Source organism: Phascolarctos cinereus, unplaced genomic scaffold (assembly GCF_003287225.1).
Source record: "Phascolarctos cinereus isolate Bilbo 61053 unplaced genomic scaffold, phaCin_HiC Scaffold_9;HRSCAF=440, whole genome shotgun sequence".
Lineage (NCBI taxonomy): Eukaryota > Metazoa > Chordata > Mammalia > Diprotodontia > Phascolarctidae > Phascolarctos > Phascolarctos cinereus.
In genome coordinates this window covers 16,188,747-16,209,280 of record NW_027556402.1, presented here as the reverse complement: position 1 = coordinate 16,209,280, position 20,534 = coordinate 16,188,747, and the positions used below count along the sequence as shown (strand labels likewise).

Sequence of the window (20,534 nt, the reverse complement as noted above, 5' to 3'; positions counted from 1 at the left end):
AGTGTCATTGAATCAAAGAGTAAATATACATAAAAATACAAACAAAAGTCTAGCATAACTTAAGATCAGTCAAAAAGCACCTACTACGCCCCAGGCACTGTGCTAAAAGCTAAAAACACACAGTCCCTGCTTTCAAGGAGCTCTCAGTCTAAAGGGGCAGACAAGATGCAGGCAGGCGAGGTTGCAGGTAGTTGCCGAGGGAAGGCACCAAGGACTTCTGTAGAAGGGGAGACTTTAGCTGAGACCTGAAGGAAGCCAAGGAAGTCAGAAGGTAGAGGCGTCAGCTTCCTCCTAACAGAGTATTACAGGCCTGGGCACAAGCCAGTGAGAAGCTCAGTCAGAAGATGGGGTATCAGATGCAAGGAAGAGCAAGAAGTTGAGGGATCCCAGAGTACATAGAGGGGATTAGGATGTGAAGACTGAAAAAGCAGGAGGAGGCCAGGTTGAAAGAGCTTTGAATGCCATGGGGAGCATTTCTACTTGATCCTGGAGGTAACAGGGAACCACTAGGATTATAGGCAAGGTGATATGGTCAGTTGATTCATTGCCTCAAACTACTGATTTTCTTAAATACATTTTCATTGATATCTTTTTTTATATCACCTACATTTCCTATTCTATCCCTCTTCCCATGTCCTCCCAGAGAGCTATACATATAATAAAGAGGAGAATAAAAGAAGGGGGAAAAATGGCAAAACCAACCAACACTTTTTTTAAGTCTGATGATCCACAATCATGATCATTCACCTCTGCAAAAAAAAAAAAAAGTTGGAGAAGACATATTCTCATAGCTCTTCTTTGGGGCCAAGCTTGCTTGTCAGTATAATTTCCCAATGTTCGATTTCCCATTTGAATGGTTGCAGTCCTTGTGCATATTGTTTTCCTGGTTCTGCTGTCTCCACCTTGCATCAGTTCCTATGAGTCCTCCCATGCTTCTGTGATTTCATCTCTTCATACAGCCCAGTAATATTTCATTACAGAGATGTAACATGATTTATACCAAGCTTTTTTTCTATAATTTCTCTAAGTTCACATTATTCTTTATAAACTAAAAATGAAAGAACAGTGGAAATGGATGGAGGTAAGCAAAAATGTGATTATTTGACTGAGGTTGGAAGACAGGAAAATCATAAATCTCCATCTTCCCTTGCCTCCACAATATGTACTGGCCTCTCTCCAAGATAAAGCCACAAAGCTGGAAGTATATCTAAATCTCTGTATATTATAATGGTGAGCACACAATGAAGATTTAATAAATTCTTATCATTAGTACTAGCCATGATAACTCCCATTAAGATCCTATTTCTCTACTCCAAGACCCAGGGAGGTGTCCTAAGGTCTCGAAGTTTGTGACACTGGAACATAGTCTCTGCCAGGTTCTATAAAGCCAGAAAGTCTTCAGTCCATGGGAGGGGGCCAAGAAGAGAATCTCTGTGTAAGAGCCTATGGCTGAAAGTGAACTCCTTTCTATGATATCACCAATGAGTGGTCATCCAACTTCCACATGAAGGCCCCCATTGATGGAGAACTTAATACCTTCTGAGACAGACACCTCATCCTACTTTGGGACAATTCTTATTGTTACTGTTATTAAGTTTTTCCTTGAATGAAGCCAAAATCTGCCTCAATAAAACTTCCACCAATCGCTTCTACTAACTTTTTTTTTTCATTTCAGATGCAGTATAATGTAATGCAAAGAACACTACACTTGAAGTCAGAAAACTCAGTCTGTAGGCTTGCTTTTGCCACTAAGCTTTGGCTGGTGGGCAAATCATCTCCCCTCCTGGGATCTAGCTTATGTCTCTGAAATGACAGGGTTAAACTACATGACCTAGGTTCCTTTCAGCCCTACAGCTTCTACTAACTTTGGACAAAATGAAAATAATTCAGACCCCTTTGGCAGTTTGGTGAAGCTTATTGACCTCTTCTCAGAATTATGTTTTGAACACGTAGAGTACGTACATAGGATTACAAAGGAAACCAATAATATTAAAATGGCTATCAAAATATTTTTAAATTAAAAAAACAGGTTTACAAACTCAAGTAAAGAACTTCTATCCTAATATCTTCCATACGACAACCTTTCAACTAAAGCTACTATTCCCCACAGGCCTTCTCAAGTCTTCTTTATGAGGCTAAAGATCATCATTATCTCATCCTGTGATGAGATCAACAAATCAGTCAACAAATATTTTAAATTCCCAACAAAGGCAAAAGTAGTTGCTGCCCTCATGGAGTTGTATTTCTAATAGGGGACACAACATGAAAATATTTAGATCCATGTAAAACACACACAGAGTAAGTGGGAGGTGACAGTTAATCTTTAAATCTTTACTTTACTCTATCACCCAGGACCAGCTTGGCTGTGAGCAGAGACTAATCACCAAAAAGTTGGCTCCCAGGGCATGATTTTTTTTTTTGGTCATGAGTAATCCACAAGAGATTAGGAAGTTTCCACATTTCCTTCAGTGAAAGGGAGCACACACATTGTGAGCACTGTGTCTCTCAAGTATCCAACGATATCTTCAAAATATGTGAACGCCTTGAGGTTTTCGTCTTTCTTTGTATCCCTAGCACTTAGCACAATGTCTAGCACTGAAGACAAGGAAACAAGGGAAGGAAAGGACCATTTGTTAAGCTCCTATCACATACCAGGCACTGTGCTAATTGCTTTACAAATATTATCTCATTTGCTCCTCAAATAACCCTAGGAGATAAATATTATTGTTGTTGTTGTTGTTAGTATCATCACCATCATCATCATCCTCATTTTACAGTTAAGGGGAACTGAGGCAGGCAGAAGTTAAGTGACTTGCCCAGGATCACACAGCTAGTAAGTGTCTGAGGGCAGATCAGGGCTAGTGGAATTCAAAGACTCCCTGAGATACTGACCAGCTGACACACCATAGACAAGTCATTGAACTTTTCAGTCTGTGTCTTCCTTTGTGAAGTGGAGAGAAGACAAGCTCCTACCATCCAGGGTAATGGTGAGGAGGAAATGAGATAGCATGTGTCAAGCCCTTTGCCAGCCTCAAAGTGCTATATGAATGACAGCTATTATTAGCATTAAGAATTTCCAATCTCCCCCATTAGAAATGTAGCTGCTCGATGACAAAGGCTGTCAGGTTTTTCATCAATAGCATCCCCAAAGCCTGATTTGGTGCTGGAACAACACTTACTAGCTGTGTGACCCTGAGAAACTCACTTAACTCTGTTTGCCTCAGTTTCCTCATCTGTAAAATGAACTGGAGAAATAAATGACAAACCACTCCAGTATCTTGCCAAGAAAACCTCAGAGAGTCAGACACAACTGAAGCAAATCTACAATATAGAATGGCTACATTATGGCAATGTCTATAGGAATCACTGTTCGAACGAGGCTTACCAAACTGTTGGACCTCTCAGGTTTATATATGGCCAGGTTTTCAAAGTCTCTGCTCACAGTGCAGGTGACTCAATTCTCTAGGTATTTGTTAAAACACTGAGTGTTTACCTAGCAGTAGGACACTATAGGATCTAGGAAGTAAATATATCACCTAATTCTTGTCCTGAAGGCATTTCTAATCTTATTACAGAAGGCCAGCAAAGAAGGAAAATTTGGAGAATAAGAGATAACATAATAAAATTATTATTATTATTAAGTAATTAAGTATATTATTATAAGACACAACAGCTAGCATTTATATAGTGCTCAATGTTTGCAAAATATTTTATAGATATCATCTTATATGATCCTCACAACAACCTGGGGAGGCAGATACTACTATTATCATCATTTTACAGATGGGAAAACTGAGGGAAGACAGATGTTAAATGACTTTCCCAGGGTCACATAGCTAGGAAATATATGAGGCTGATTTGAACCATGGGATTATTGATTTAGAGCTGAGAAGGCCTTCAAGCTCATCATGACCAAACTCCTCTGAGGCACAGAGAATTTGGGTGACTTGCCTGAGGTCACATTGCTAAAACGACCACGTGGGATTTGAGCCCAGGACTTCCTGACTACAAGTCCACCGGGGGGAGGGGATGAAAAACTTTAAATTTTAATTTTAAATTACCAGGAACTGTGTTTTCTTGTCAAAATTCTTGACAATTTTTTTCATGAATTAAGAATTCTTTTGCTAAATCTTTTTCACTGTCTTCCAAAAAAAAAAAACTTCTACAAATTCTTGCTTGCAGTATCTGTTTTCTGTCTGAAGAAGCTCAGACTGTGCCAGTCAAGCTTGTGAGCTGCCCATTGCTGGTAGAGCTTTTGATAACTAGGCAGCCAGGTGCTATAGTGGATAGAATGCTAGACTTGGAGTAAAGAGGATCAGGGTTTGAATCCTGTCTCAAGCACATACTTAGCTTGTGTGACCCTGAGCAAGTCACTTAATTTCTCTCAGACTGTTTCCTCATCTGTAAGATAAGGATAATAATGGGCAGCTAAGTGGTGCAGTGATAGAGCCCTGGGTCTGGAGTCAGGGAGACCTGAGTTCAAATCCGGGTTCAGACACTTGCTAGTTGTGTGACTCTGAGCAAGTCATTTGATCCTGTTTGCCTCAGTTTCCTCATCTGTAAAATGAGCTGGAGGAGGAAATGGCAAACCACTTCAGTACATTTGCCAAGAAAACCCCAAATGGGGTCTTGAAGAGTCAAGACATGACTGAATAACAAAAAACAAATCAGTCAGACTAGTAGGAGGAGTATTATCATTATCGCCTATTTCACAAGGCTCTGAAGATCAAATGAGAAAACGGAATACATGGGAAGTACTTCAAATTCATTACTGACATTAGCTATAATGATTGCTGGTAACTTGGTTTAGTTTTCCAGGTGATTGTAGTCCATTATCTAGCAATCCCAGCACTCTCGGGGTGGAGCCCAAGCAGGCATCCGTCATGAGGGTTCATCTCACATTCCTCAGGACAGCCGTCTCCAGAGCTCAGAGGAATGAAGGAATTTGTGGATCAGCTCCACAGAGCTCGTCATCCTACAGCTGCAAACAGCATGCAACCCATCAGGGAGAGAGGAGATTTAGCCACCCAGCTGCCCACATTCATGGTTCTTGCAGGTTCTGGAATGTATGCTCTGGTCCTCGGTGATCATGAATGTTTGCGGGAAGATTGAATGAGTTTGTGTGGCAGAAAAACTTCCTCCACCCATGGCTGCCTTTCTAGTGAGGAAGCTTCTCCAAGGCATCCTTAGATCCACATCCTTAGACAAACCAGGCACCCGGTCCCCTCTCCAGCTTAGCAGAACTCACCAATGTTATGGCCCACAGACTTAGCTCGTGAGAGCCTTGGGTCACCCCCATAGTGCAATGAAGCATCAGAAGGACTTCATAGCACAAGGGGTCTGGAGCTGAAAGGGATGTAGAGGCTTCTAGTGAAACTGATTCATTTCCTGAATAAGGAAAACTTGGCAAAGTGAAGGGACTTTCCTAAGGTCATAAAGTGAGCATCAGCAGTAGGAATTGAACCCAGGTCTTTTTACTCCAACACCAACAGTCTCTGGCACTATGTCCCAGTGAGTCAGTCAGCCAACAGACACTTAGTATGCACTTACTATTTGCCAGGCACACACTCATTGCTTTGAATACGAAGTACTCATTTTCTGAAACACAGAGGGGCATGTGTTCTTGAATGGGTTTCTGAAGTAAATCATTTTGAAAACGTGCTGAAATTTGCCTTCATATCATGTTCCATTTGAGAATCACGCATTTATTCATTTTAACAGTATTGGAACAATGACCGCCTCAAAAATAAATTCATAAATAGAATTTATCGCTAAGCCGACAGAGTTGCAGACAAGCCAGTTTTAAGTTAAATTGAGATTACCTTTCCTCCACAGCCTTATAGAAGCCAGCAACAGTTAAGAGGCAGAGAATAGAGGTGTTGGTTCACAATTTATCCACTTTAATGGAATAGTTAGGCTCATTCTAACATGTTCTTTTCCCCAGGGTCCATGAGAAATAGCCCTCCAGTTTGCAAACTGGAATTGCTACTCACATAGTACCAGGGCTAAGTCTCCCACCCTGCTGGCCCAGTCCATCCTGGAAGATCATGGGCTTCATGTGGAGGCCAGAAGATCCTTTAAGAGAATCTGCTGAATGGAGACCCCGGTAAGAAAAGCCCATGTTGTCTTCCCCCCAGGATAGAATGGCTTTTCTCCTACTGTGTGGGTCTGTACCCTAAATAAGCACATTCCTCTAAGAGCTCTTTCATCTAAATATGGCCACTGGACAAGGGTGGGAGGGGGAAAGTAAAGAGGAATGGCCCTTCTGCAATGTGTCTGTGAGCTTGGGAGTGGGAGAAGGCAGCACTTATCTAGGGCCTCCTCTTTCCTTTAATCCTCACAAGCACCCTTTGAGCAAGGTGCTATTATTATTTCCATTTTACCGTTTAGGAAACTGAGGTAAACAAAGGTTAAGTGATTTGCCTAAGGTCATATAGCTAGGAAGTATCTGAAGCCAGGTTTGACTGTTCTTCCTGACTCCTGGCCTCAGCACTCTATCTACTGCCCTGCCTAGATGCCTCATTCTGAGGCAGACAATAGAGTGGAATGACCTACCAAGCCACATCTTCACCGAGGAGATGAAAATACATCTTTTAAGACTACAGCTAAATGATCAAAATACGACATGACCTAATTCAGAAGCTACGAAAGTATCCTATTCTTTCGGATTCCATGAAATGGTACCACTTCAGCAACTTGGTTTTGTCATCTATAAAATTCACATCATAATCCCTGAAACCTATTTAATTTACAGTAAGGAATGAGATGTCTGGATCTCACTGACAGAACTATAGAAACACATTGCATCACTCCTATTAATACAACTGTTTGTTGTTTAGTTGTTTTTCAGTCACGTCCAACTCTTCAAGATCCCTTTTGGGGGGTTTTCTTGGCAGAGATACTGGAGTAGTTTGCCGTTTTCTTCTCCAGCTCATTTTACAGATGGGGAAACTGAGGCAAACAGGTTTAAATAACTTGCCCAGGGTCACACACCAGTAAATGTCTGAGGCCAGATTTGAACTCAGGTCTAGTGTTCTACTCACTGTGCCACCTAGCTACCCTATACTACTGTTACCTTACTGCAAAGCACAATCTCAGGTAGAATAGACTATTAGAGAGATGTAAGTATGTCTAAGCCTCAGTTCGTGCAAATTATAAATTCTATAAAGTGGTCACATGTATTCAAATCCACACTATTCATTACATCAATTTGTAACTTAAACTAAGACATAAATAATGTCAAAAAGAATGAGAAGTAAACTATGAGAAGTCATAGGTTGTCTCCAAGCTGCTCCCAATACTTCAATGTAGCTTGGAGCTGAGATAAAAAGAAGGAGCACGAAGCCAGGAGAATGACAGGGCTGGGGTAGGGTCATTAACACACCCAATGGACAGAGGTTTCTGAAGAAGAAATAGACATTGTCAATTACACGCGAAAAATGTTCAAAATTACCAGTCATTCAGACCTGGAAGTTTTCTAAAAACCCCGAGGACTCATTTCCCTCAGACCAGTTAAGCCAGGAAAGATGCTAAAAGTTGATGAAACTCGATATTGAAGAAGCTGTGGAAAGATCTCCAGGACAATCCGCTGCTGGTTGAGCTGTATATTATCCCAAACTTTCTTGAAAACAATTTGGAATTATGTAGGAAAAGGCACTCAATTGTTTACATCCTTTAACCTAGAAAATCCACTGCTCAGTCTTTGCCCCAAGTCAATTAGACAGAAAGAAAAATAATGTTCACAGCAACATTATTGTCAAGGATAAAACAGAAAACCCAGAAGCAAAATGCCCAACAACCGGCAATCGGTTAAAGAAATGATGAAATGGGGCAGCTAGATGGCTCAGTGGATAGAGCACCGGCCCTGGAGTCAGGAGGACTTGAGTTCAAATGCGGCCTCAGATACATAACACTTACTAGCTGTGTGACCTTGGGCAAGTCACTTAACCCCATTGCCTAGCCAAAAAAAAAATGATGAAATGTGAATGTTGGTTGGTCAGTAAGCATTTATTAAGTGTCTATTACGTGTCAGGAGCTATGTTAAGCACTGGGAATACAAGAGACATAAGACAGTCTCTGCCCACAAGGAGCTCACACTCTAATGGGGAAGATGACATGCAAACAAATAGGTACAAATAAGCTATATACGGGATAAACTGGAAATGATTTCGAGATGGAAGGCATTTATAGAGCAGTTGAGAAAGGCTGGAGTGGAATATTATGGTACTGTAAAGAATGATAACTTGAAGAATTCAGAGAAACATGGAAAGAGTTACATGAAGTGATACAAAGTGAAGGAAGGTGAGCCAAGAAACCAATATACCCAATGACTCGTTGATGCCTCTCCAATCCATCCTTCACCTCAGCTACCAAAGAAACTGCCTACTGCACAGGTCTGACCAAGTCACCCTCCCCCAGTTAAAAAACTCCCATGGTTCCCTATTACTTCAGGTATCCAATAGAAACCCCTCTGTCTGCTGTCTGAAGCCCTTCCAAATTTGCCCCGATTTACCTTTCCAGCTTTATTACACATTCCTCCCATTCACACAAACTCACCTTCTTAGTGCCCTCATCCATGCACAGTGTCTCTCATCTCTGCAGCTTTGAATTGACTGTCCTCTGTACCTGAAATGCACTCCCTCCCCACCTCCGCTCTTCAAAAGCCTTGGTTTTCTTCGAATCTCATTTCTGGGAGTGCTTTTCCTGATCCCCAACCCGCAGAACTTCTCCCCCAAAAGATTTCCTCATATTTATTTAATATAAATATATATATATATATATATATGCAATGTGTTCCCCTCAACTCTCTCTCTCTCTCACTCTCTCTCTCTCTCTCTCTCTCTCTCTCTCTCTCTCTCTCTCTCTCTCTTCTCTCTCTCTCTGTCACACATACACACACACACACACACAGAGGAATGTAAGCTCCCTGAGAGGTAGGGATTTGCTTTGCTTTTGGCTTTGTGGGCCCAAAGCCTAGCACATGGTAAGCATTTAATAAACGGTTGATGATTGATTGAATAGCTGCAAAGTTTAGGTTTGGTCAATATTTCAAGCCAACCAAAATCTGGATACCGGAATCTGGAAGTACTGGACAAAGTTCAAGTGGTTTCTGTTAACAATCAATACATTATATTTGGTGAAATGTACTGTATTAAGGAGGCAGTATCTGTTCTACGTAAACAAAATGGATGAACCGATTTTTTAAAATTAAAATTAAGACAAACAACATCAATGACCTAACATGCAATTGCTATTTGTCACTAATCATAATAGTCAGCACCTGTACAGCACTTTAAGGGTTGAAAAGTGCTATGTTTATTTTATCTCACTTGATCCTCACAATAACCCTTGGAGGTAGGCACAATTATGCTCATTTTACAGATGAGGAAACTGAGACAGAGAGTGGTTTGAACTCAAGTCTTCCTGCCTCCAAGTCTAGCACTCTTACCCATTGTCACCTAGCAACCTCCATTATGGCATCAGGAGACACAGCTCCGGAGGCCAGCTCTAAAAACTGAAATGTTCTATGTGGGTGTATACGCACGTATGTAGTGTTGACACAGAGGGATCAGGTACGAGCGTGAGTCTGGGAAATCATTACTGTTCCCTAACAGAAAAACAAGGCAAAGGCACATGTTTCCCACTGATAGCCAACAATGTCATCTTTATGTACAAAAGGCAGCAGGTTTTATTTTTTGGCACAAACATCCAAATTTGTTCGCCTTTTTAATGCAAAACTTGTTTTTGAGGTAACTTGAACCAGGTCTGTACCACTTAAAATCTTCCTCTTCCTGCAAGGTTTAAGTCAGGTGCTGCCTTATCAGCTGAGCCTTCCCAGGACCTCCTCCCCCATAGCTATTTGCTTTCTCATTTTCTTCTATCTTCAGTATACTATGTTTTAGTATCATCATTGTCTTTCTACATTTCACCTCAGTAGAAGGGAAGCTCCTTGAGGTCAGTGTGTATTTCACTTTTGTCTTCGATTCTCCAAAACTTAACACAAAGCTTCACATGTAGCAGAAGTTAATTAAATAATTTTTAATTGAGTTATAAGGGAAAACGGGGGGGGGGGGGGAAGGTACGTAACTGAACCATCAGGTTCCAAGGGAGGGTACAGAACTCACTCTACCAAGACACATTAACCCTTGTTTAGCAATTTATAGCCTTGGAAATCTACCTGGGGCATAGAGACCTTAAGTGACCTGACCAGGATCATACAGGCAAAGTGTCTCCAAGGTGGAAATTGAACCCAGGTCTTCCTGACTCCAAGGCAACAGGATCCTGACTGTCCTGGGAGAACACTTAGACTTTCTCAGTTCCCATAAATTGTATCTGGCAAACAGATCCCAGGAGGAGTAACAACAGTAACAGTATCATACAGTGAATTACAGTTTGTTTTCTTGAGCAATTTTAATAGCTTTCTAGGCATTTATAGATGTCTGTTTGGCTAAATAATTATATGACCCTATAAAGAATAAGGCCAGTAAATCACAAGGTGTTAAATCCACTTGGGATAGCATCATATGCAGTAAACATGAAGACATGTCCTCTGATTCCTGCTTAGCACTCCCTTTGCCCCCCCCAAAAAAACATCATTTCAAACAGCATTAAGCAACCGCTTGTTAGAACTGTTATTTCTAAATGTATCATCCCTAGAGAACCAGCTTCCATTTCCTTGCATCTCAGATCTTAATATCCACCAGCTCAAATTTTTGATTTCATTCACATTACTGAATACCAAACAAACTTTTTTTTTAATCTCTAAGAATTGAAACTGAATATAGGCTGCCTATTGCTAGCTTTGGTATCTCCATGAAGCCCGGAAATTCTTGCAACTGAAAACCTGCTTTGCTCTCAACCTCAAACACTCTAGCAACGCTGGACTGCAGCACCCCCAGAGGCAGCCAGAGAAACCTGATTAGCAACTGATTTAGCAACCCCTGTGCACAGTATTCTCTTTTTCTTAAGAGTGCTGTTTTCCTTTAAGACGCATGCTACAACCACATCATATCCCCTTGTTATCAGAATGAGGCATCTGCAACTCCTGAAAAAGTGTGCTTGTCAGAGCTGAGCGAACGGTGAGGTTACCAGCAAAATGTCCTCTACTGCCCACAAATGGTGTACCCTGGATGCTGACTGTACAATTCATAGTAAGTCTGGAGATAACATGAACATTTTAAGAGTCAAAAGCATTTCATGTACATGGAACAAATGAAAATATACTCTGATGGCTGTAAGCAAGGTGGCCCACTAAGAGCCGATCTGCACAATCAGACAAGTAATTTAATAACAGCTTATTTCGAGAAATGGCCCATTTATGATTCCCTAAAAGCGAACAGATTCTAAATGACTGTATGAATCGTTCTGGGAAACGCAGATCACAGATGACTTAGAGCTGGAAGTGACCTCAGCCATCACCCAACCTAACCTGCGTAGAGGCCCATAGAGATACAGGGATTTGAACAAGGTCAGACAGGTAGGAAGTAGGAAGACCACATGTCAAAGGCTGGGCCTCTCTGACTGCAGATTCAGGCTACCTCTTCAAAGAAAGGGTAGGGCCAGCTAAGTGGCACAGTAGACAGAGCCCTGGCCTTAGGGTCAGGAGCACCTGAGTTCAAATCTGGCCTCAGACACATGACACTTAACTAGCTGTGTGGCCTTGGGCAAGTCACTTAACCCAGATTGCCTCACACACACACAAAAAGCAAGGGTGTTTCTTTGTGTCTGGTTTTCTACTTTTTTAAAATAAATATATAGAATTTAGGCTATGAACATGCTGCTTCTGGTCCTTAAGGAAGAGGACTGTGCCTCAACTATCCATGTAAATAGTTCTCTGTTTGCAGGAATATAGTCTATTGCACTGTGGAGTAAGGGAGGGAAAGTTGTTCCAGAAGTTAAAAAGATCTAGATTCAAGTCCCACTTCTGAAACATAACTTAACTGTGTGACCCTGGGTAAGTCATTTCATCTCAGTGCTCTCCCTGAGTCTATAAATTACTGAGCAGGAGTCCATCTGCATTAGTAAAGGGAGTTTCTTCACCCACAATTCCCTACACCAATGAAAAATCACCTGTTCTGACCCCCCCAAAAAAGTGCCTTTCTTACATTACCTATCTATAACTTCTTTTAAAGTCAAAATGAAAGTGAGCTTTTTCTCAGTGATATAAGACATAGAATAAAGTCACCTGACTTCAAGTTTTGTTACCTAACCATTATTCAACTGCCTTCTCTCTTCTAAAGGAATTGAAAGTTTTCCTCCTTCGACCAGGAAGGGTTTCAAATGCTCTTTAGGATTTCAGTAACTTAATTCCTACATCAATCACTCCACATGCATTTATTAAATGCTTACTTACTATGTGCCAGGCACTCCGGACCACAAATCCCAGAAATAGAAAGTGAAGAGAGTGCATTCAACAGAACGTGAGGTTCGGAGGAGCAAAGACTTCCTTTCACTTGCCTCTGTAGCCACTCCCTCCCAGGGGATTAAATGCTGTCTCAGACCCTGTCTAGAAGTGTGACCTTGGGTAAGTCGCTTCACGCTGCTTGCCTCAGTTTCTTCAACTGAAAAAATGGAGATAATAATAGCACCTACCTCCCAGGGTTGTTGTGAGAGTCAGATTAGATATTTGTAAAGCACAGCGTCTGGCACACAGTAGGTGCTTAATAATCGTATATTTCCTTCCTTGTTGAATTGAACGGAATCGAATTGCAAACGTCTTGGGAGATGACAATTTCATTCACTTTATGGGGAACAGGATGGCCTTGCACACTATGGACACTTAATAATTGCTTGTCAAATTGAACTGAAATGAGCCTGGTGCTTATGTGAAGAACTTAGAGATGAAAACCACCAGCAATGTTCCAACTATGTGCATTCCCGGTGCCCCTCGAGGACCGTTTCACTCAACAAACCTGTCTTGAGCTAGACGGAGGGCCCATGGAAAGAACGGAAGTGGGCAGGCACAAGTCTGATAAGCAACTGACGAGGGGCAGAATTGTCGTGCTTTGCACCAGAACAGCGGGGCATTCTACTGTGCAGATTGCCCTGAAGGAGAATGGATCCCCTCGTGATGGCCACTGCAGCTGCCAGTTTGCCAGGTTTGTCTCGGCCACTGCCTTCTTTTGATAACTGTTAGTAAGAGCTGGCAGAAGTCGAGCAAAATACACATGGGAGGAAACCCCACACAGACTTTTCTTGCAACACACTTCGCCCGGTGCCTGAAGAAGAGCTAAGTTTTGGTTGGCCAAGAGAAACCCTCGTTAAACCTCTGCCTCCCGCTACCAAAAGCTCGCAAATAGATGTGGACGTTTTACTTCCAGAGAAATTGCCTGACTCACCCCCTGCCTTCATCTCGCCAGGGAGCGAAGTGAATGTTCGTTCAGTCCCTGGAGGTAGATGGCTGGGAGATTCCCGAAGGCCTCCATGAGAACGGATTGGTCGGTGGCATGCACCCCCAAACAACGGGGAAGGTGCTCAAAACCAGCCGACCCCAGCCTCCTCTGGAGCTGCCCCCACAGACAGGTTCGCTGGGCACTCAGGGACTGGGACAGCTGCCTCGGATCATTAGGGGGGCATTGAAACAGACAGGCAAGAGGACCACCCACCCATTGGCTCTCCCCTCCCACCTTCTACCCATTAAAAAAAGAAAAGTAATCCGCCCCCAGTTTGCCCCAACCAAATTGACTCTCACTGCCCCCCCGCCCGCCCCCAACCCCAGGAGCGGATGGTTCTGGTCATCTCCAAAGAGAAGCCCAGCCGTCCTGCCGTCCTGCTGGGCTCTGAGGCTGGAGACGGGACCCCTTTCCGGGAGGCTGCGGCTGCTGCTGCTGCTACCGCCCAGTCCGCGCCCTTCCTGGCTAGCCCCGTTCCCCGGACAGCCAGCCTGCAGCTCCCTCCACGAGTCCTCCCGCTCTGCCCCGGTCCGGGCCCCGGCCCCGGCCCGGCCCCCGCCCGCCGCCCCAGCGCCTGCCCCGCACCGCACGGAACGCACTGCTCGCCGCCTCCTCCGGCGGGCTCCCCGGGCACTCACCTCCTGGGATCGGGCTTCCGTCGCTCCTCCAGCTTGGCGGCGAAGTCGGGGGCTGCCGGGGCAGCCGCTGCTCGTGGTTCCGGGGTGTACGGGGGGGCAGAGCCGGGAGCCCCCCGGCGTGGGCGCCGCGCGGTGTGGCCGGAGGGAGCTTCGGAGGGAGCTGCGGGAAGTTTTCAACCTGCGGGGGCGGTGCTCGGTGCTACTCCACTAGCCTCCCGCGGGCAGCCACGCAGTGCAGAGCCCGGCGAGCCCAGGCAGAGGGCGGGCGGGAGGCCACAACTTCTGGGAGAAGAGGGTGAGGGCCGAGGGCACGGCCCGGGCCGGGGAACGGACTCCTCCGCGCCTGGCACGGCTGGAAGCCCGGGAGCGGGCGGTGGGAGATGGCCCCGCCACTGGCCAGCAGGGATCGAGCGAGCGCGCGTGTGTGCCCGTGTGTGTGTGAGGGGGAGGGGGAGAGGGATTGTGTTTGTGTGTATGTGTGTGTGTGTGTGTGTGTGTGTGTGTGTGTGTGCGTGTGCGTGTCTTCTCTACGTTTCCTTCTGCAGCGTCTGCCTATGTATTGGGATCACCGATATGACTGCCAATAACTAATCATACTGCAGTGGTGCCTGGCCAGGGGCACGGCCTGGGGCGCGCGTGGCTTGGCGTGGAGTGTCGTGGAAAGCAGAGGCTGCCGCTGCTGCCGCTGCTGCTGCTACTGCTGCCGCCACCGCCGCTGCTGCCGCTACCGCCGCCGCCACCGCCGCTGCCGCCGCCTTTGGGGAGTGCAAGGCTGCGATCCATATTTAAGGCAGTGAGTAGCCTCGGCTGTCCTCCGACCGGACTCGGCCCGGCCCTCCCCTCTGCTCCCCACCCCACCCCACTCCCCCAACACCCCACCCCTCTCTCCTATTGCTGCTCTCCGGGCGTCACTAGAGCTCAAGGCTTCCAGGGCACTGGGGGAGGGGCCTTGCCGGCCGCCGGAGGCTGTGGCTCACCTCGCCTGCAAGCTTTGTAACTTCTGCTCAGTTTGGCGGAGAGGGGAAGGCGGCGGCCGCGGCTGCTGCTGCTGAGGTTTGCAGCTAGGGTTCCTGCCTCCTTCTCCCAGCCGCGCTGCTGCCTTTTCCTCCTTGGGATCATACTCCAGAGTTGGAAGGGTCCTCAGTATTCACCTAGACCAATCCCAGCATTTCACAGGTGAGGACAGTGGGATGGAATGTGAACCTATGGACTCCAGATGGACTTAAGCAGAGCCCCCTCCGCACGCTGCCTCTTCGCTTTCCCTACAATCCATGGTCTTTTAGTCTTTCCCTAAGAGCGCGCCTGTCTCCTTGGTTCTTTTGACAGCTACCTCGAGGTGAAGGGCTCCTTTGCCTCTGCTGACCTGAGGCTGGCTGCTCTCTGGGTCAGACCTCTTTGCAAGAATATAATACACCCGATTTGCAAGCTACCGACCGTGAGGATGCTACAGACCATCGGTTAGTTCTCAGCTCGATGTGCCTTTGTGGATACTTCTTTTCTAGACCATAGCATTGTTTATGTAGCTTATGGCTGCTGGCCTGGATTGTTAGCTCATCAAAGGGCTGTTTGGTGAGCCAACAAAGTGATCATTTGTTCTTGGATTGGTCCCAAGGCTAATTGCCTTAAACGCTTGGAAACAGCTTTGATTTAAAAGAGCGAAAGTTAAATAAGCCAACCCGAGCAAAAATAGGAATGCCAACGCAGTTGCTGTATGATAACTTACCAGTTACTGCTTGGGACTCCTCAGTCAAGTCCTCGATGAATCAGTAGTTACTCCCTTCATTGTACGGCTTCAAACCCACCCCAGCCCCCTCTCTGAGTCATGTTCGACCATGTCTTTCTGTGCAACATGTTTATCTTTTTATATCTGCCCTGCTGGAGAGACCTTCTAGCGCTTTTAATATGCAACTCAGTGATGATGACAATAAGAGCTAGCATTTATATAGTGTTTTACACATATTATCTCATCTGATCCTGTGAGGTAGGTGTTGTTATGCCCATTGTACAAACAAGGAAACTGAGGCTGAGAGAGGTTAAGTGATTTGCCCAGGGTCACAGTACTAGGAAGTTTCTGACTCCGACTCTAGTTATCAGTCTAGTATGCCACCTAGCTGCCCAACACAACTTAATCTTTCTTCCCAATCTTCCCAACTTCTGTGGAAGGGCGTCACCGTCCTTCCAGTTACCCAGCTTCATAACCTCGGATACCATCCTCAACTCAGTTACTCCACATATCCAGTTCCCACATCTTGTTATTTCTATCGCCACTGTTCTCCTAACTCTAACCTTTGTCTCCACTCACATAAACACCACCCCAGCTCAGGCCCTGACCATCTTCCACCTGGAAAATTGAAATAACCTTCTATAATGATCTCCCAGCTTCTATTCTTTCCTCACTTCAATCCATCACCCAGAGATATCTGCCAAAGTGATTTGCCTAAAGTTCAGGTTTATGTGACTCCCTCCTCCATAATTTCCTAGTAACTCTGGGGTCCAATATAAACTACAGTGTTTCAAGTACTTCACAACCTCACCCCTTGCTGTCTGCAGTTTTCTTAGACATTGTGCCCCTCCCAAACACTACAGTCCAGCCATATTGGATTATTTATTCCATGGAAACAGCAACCTATTCCAAATTGCTGTGCCTTTATACTGACTAGCCTATGTGAAATGGCTAAGCCATGCATGGAATGATCTAGAACCTCAGCTCTACCTCTTGGAATCCTTGGCTTCCTTCAAAACTCACCTTAAAGGGGCAGCTAGGTGGCGCAGTGAATAGAGATCTGGCCCTGGATTCAGGAGGACCTGAGTTCAAATCCAGCCTCAGACACAACACTTACTAGCTGTGTGACCCTGGGCAAGTCACTTAACCCCAATCACCTCACCAAAAAAGCAAAAAAAAAAAAAACCCACCACCTCAAGTACCACCATCTACAGAAAGCCTTCCCTGGTCTGTCCCAGCTGCTAGCGTCTTCCCCTCCGAGGCCACCATGTAACTATTTTGTCTCCATCTTGTATATAAGTGTATATGTACATGTTATTTCCCATTTTAGGATGTCACCCCTTGAGAGTAGATGCTGATTTTGCTTTTATTTGTATCCCTTGTCCTGTGTCTGATACATAGAAGGCACTTAATAAATGCATAGTGGTTGAGTGGTTCTGGTTCAAAGTTCCTTATTTGTTACATGAAATAGCTTGTTCTCATCCAGCATACACCTCTCTGTTGGCCTCTGAGACACCCACTCTTTATTCTTCAAAGATTAATTCTTTCAAAAGATGGACCTTTGTTTCCCAGAGAAGTTTGGGGCCATTAAAGGAACTTTGTAATTTCCCAAAGGCAATCCAGTCCATTCTCCTCTTCTTTAAATGTGGGCCCAATATGGCATCCACTTGTACGGTCTGTCTACTATATTGATGGATAAGCTTCATAGGTTGTCATTCCAACTATATATCATAATCTGGATAATAGATTTTCATTCTCTTGGGGGTTTTTTCTGATGTGAACAGTTGTCAAATGCTTTTGAGCCTCTTTTCCAGGAGGCTCTGCACTTTTCTGGGACTACACATAAACGGAATACTGTCGTCTGCAAACAGGAACATCTATCTGGAAGACTTTGCCATCCACATAGACTCCTTCTGTAAGTTGGTCTCTGTGTTGGACCTCCTCCAATATCTTATACCTTGCCTGGTATGCCTGATTAGAGGACAGTCAAAACAAGCTCATTTCAATCATTACATCCTTACATAATTTTGATGTATGGATGGGGGAACTGCTTGTTGGAAAAGAGCCTAGGAGACAGCATTTTGCTCAACAAAATCAACTGTTTGTTTGGTTTTTTATCATTAACAATCAACAAAATGAATAGGATATTATATTCTCTTGGAGAAGGAAATGGCCAACCGCTCCTGTACCTTTGGGATGAAAACCCCCAAATCGGGTCACAAAGAATCAGACCCGACTGAAACAAATCAACAACAACAACATTGTATTCTCTTTGTTTTTCAGTCAATTCTGTGATGGTAAAGATGTGATCTGGCTATGGAATTTCACTTGTGAAAGCCTACCTCTTCCGAACATGTATAGATGATTCTTCTTAAAATTGTATGTGAACAATGGAAGTAGGCACATAAGATAGTGGTTGTGTTTTCTTATGTGCCATTGGCAGGGTATAAATACATCCTAAGATTTTTTGGCATTTTCTCCTTCAGATACCCTTCAGAAAAACCTTTTGTCACCTCGAAGACTTTTTAACACTTGATTTAATACAGCTGTTTTTTCCCATCCTTGTCTCCTTAGTGCCCTTTTTACCTCCTGCATAAGCAAATTGGAAACTATGACTTTACGATCCAAGTGTGATGCCTCCGCTCTCCTTGGTAGAGAAAAAAAAACCTTGTTGCAAAAATTTTTGCAGAAATTTTCCATTTTTCTTCCACTTACTCTCCTCCTTCATATATATCTTGCAATGATGACAAGGCATCCATAAGGATGATTTTATTGGGTTGGGTCTCTCCAAAGCTTTCTTTAAACTAGTTTTACCTTTTCCCTGCTTCTCTCTCTTTTATGAAGTAATGGTACTCCTAATCTAGCCCATCTTTCTCCATAAGATGTTGACCAGTTAAATTATATCCTAAATCCATGTAGGCCTTGGCTCTCCATTTCTCTCCACTTGGCAAATTAGTCAAGTGTTTGCTGACCAGGGCTCTTTTTAAGTCTTTATAGTCTTTATTTATATTAGTTTACATTAGCAATTTATTTATATTGATTAGACTTATGAATGGAAATGTGGTGGTCTGTATCTCTGTCCTGTCTTCCAGTTATATCACATTTTTTCCATCATCAGCTACTTTTTAAAAATAGCTCATATTCACTGAATGTCACATATTTTTATAGTTTTTCTTATTTTTATTTTTCTGACTTTGAACTAATTTGGGTCTTTGCTGTAACAGTTCAGGGGTGTGACTGTACACAAACAGCTGGTTTCAGGAACAACTCCCATTTTCAGTAACTCTGGGCTTTGTACTGGCCATCCCCCATGCCTGAAACACACTCCCTCCATATCTTTACCCCATTGAGCCCCTCTCTTCTTTAAGCTGAAGCATCTTCAAATAGAGCCTTCCTTGACCCTCCCCAAACTATTAAGGCCTTCTCTTCCATAATATCATATAATTAACTACTTTGTGTGAAGATATATGGGCAGCTCAGGGGCACAGTGGATAGACTGCTGGACCTGGAGTCAGGAAGACCAGACTTCGCATCCAATCTCAGACATTTACTAGCTGTGTGACTCTGTTTGCCTCAGTTTCTTCATCTGTAAAATGAGCTGGAGAAGGAAATGGCTAAGAAAACCCCAAATGGGGTCACAAAGAATCACACCAAACTAAAAAACAACTATGCAATGTATTTTAACTTTATAATTACATTTTATATTTTTATATGTATTTGTCTGCCCCACTAGAATGTAAGCTCATCAAAAGCAGGCATTGTTTCATTCTTTCTACTTGTATCCCTAAAGGCCCAGGGTATAATAAGCACTTAATAAATGCTCGTTGATTGGTAAGTCATATCCTGTCCATTAAAATATAATGTTTCTCTCTTTGTGTGTGTGTGTGTGTGTGTGTGTGTGTGTGTGTGTGTGTTGTTATTCATGCTCAGCACCTCCCAATTCTGTTCTCAGAGTATCCATGGTATGTAAGTATGAGGCTTCTGTGTAGCCTACAAGTAAGACCTATGTTGCCTTTTGTTTCATGGCTTGCCATGGCCAAAGAATTGACCATTCAGTTGCCTTTCCATATGTAGCTCAGATGGTAAGAAAAAGTCATTTGCCAGGCTTGTACTTCAAGCCTTCTCAACTTGGTAGAACCTTTCAGAATTTGGGCTTTAGTACCATGGTCTTCAGAAATCCAAGGTCACCCCAGCACCGTGTTGAGGTATCAGAACTGTACTTAGTGGAGTTTGCCTTTTCACAAGTCTAACTTACTTAAATTAATGGAGGAGTAATGACATGGTTAATTCAAAGCAATGGATAATACCAAAAAATTTCAGCTTGTATGGTCTGAGTTACCTAATCTCAGTTTCCTCTCCTGCAAATGAGGTAGAGGATATGAATTTTCTCTTCATAATTATGCTTTCCTAGGTTAATATTAAAACTGATACCATCAAGTCAGAGACAGTCAACCATAACTTAGCAAATGAAGGCAACCCAAAATTTTTAATTCAGAATTAGCCACTGATAATCCACAAAGTGAGCTGACTATATTTCTGGGGCCACTGATAAACTCCCATTATAGTCTTTGGTCAGCCATAAGGAGCCAGGTCTGGTGAATGATTGAGAAAGGAGAAGATTCAAACATTTCACTTGACTGGATGGACATCCTGCAACGAGCTGTCCCTCTTCTACAATGTACATGCAGAGATTATGGAACATCTCACCAATAAGGCAAGAGTTTACCATGGGACTGACAAAAATTGGGTGGAGCTTAAATTTTTGGAGGGCTGAATTCCTTG

General features: G+C 43.8%; 1 protein-coding gene across 2 annotated transcripts in view; it reads right to left on the bottom strand.

Annotated features, from left to right (window-relative positions):
- SLC4A4 (solute carrier family 4 member 4) overlaps positions 1 to 14,107 on the bottom strand; it is a 398,910-nt gene extending 384,803 nt beyond the window's left edge. For both annotated transcript variants that reach the window (XM_020988496.2, XM_020988499.2), the window contains exon 1: positions 14,030 to 14,107. The gene's annotated coding sequence lies outside the window, so the exon portion shown is untranslated. The remainder of the gene's footprint in view (positions 1 to 14,029) is intronic.
- Between the last annotated feature and the right edge of the window lie 6,427 nt (positions 14,108 to 20,534).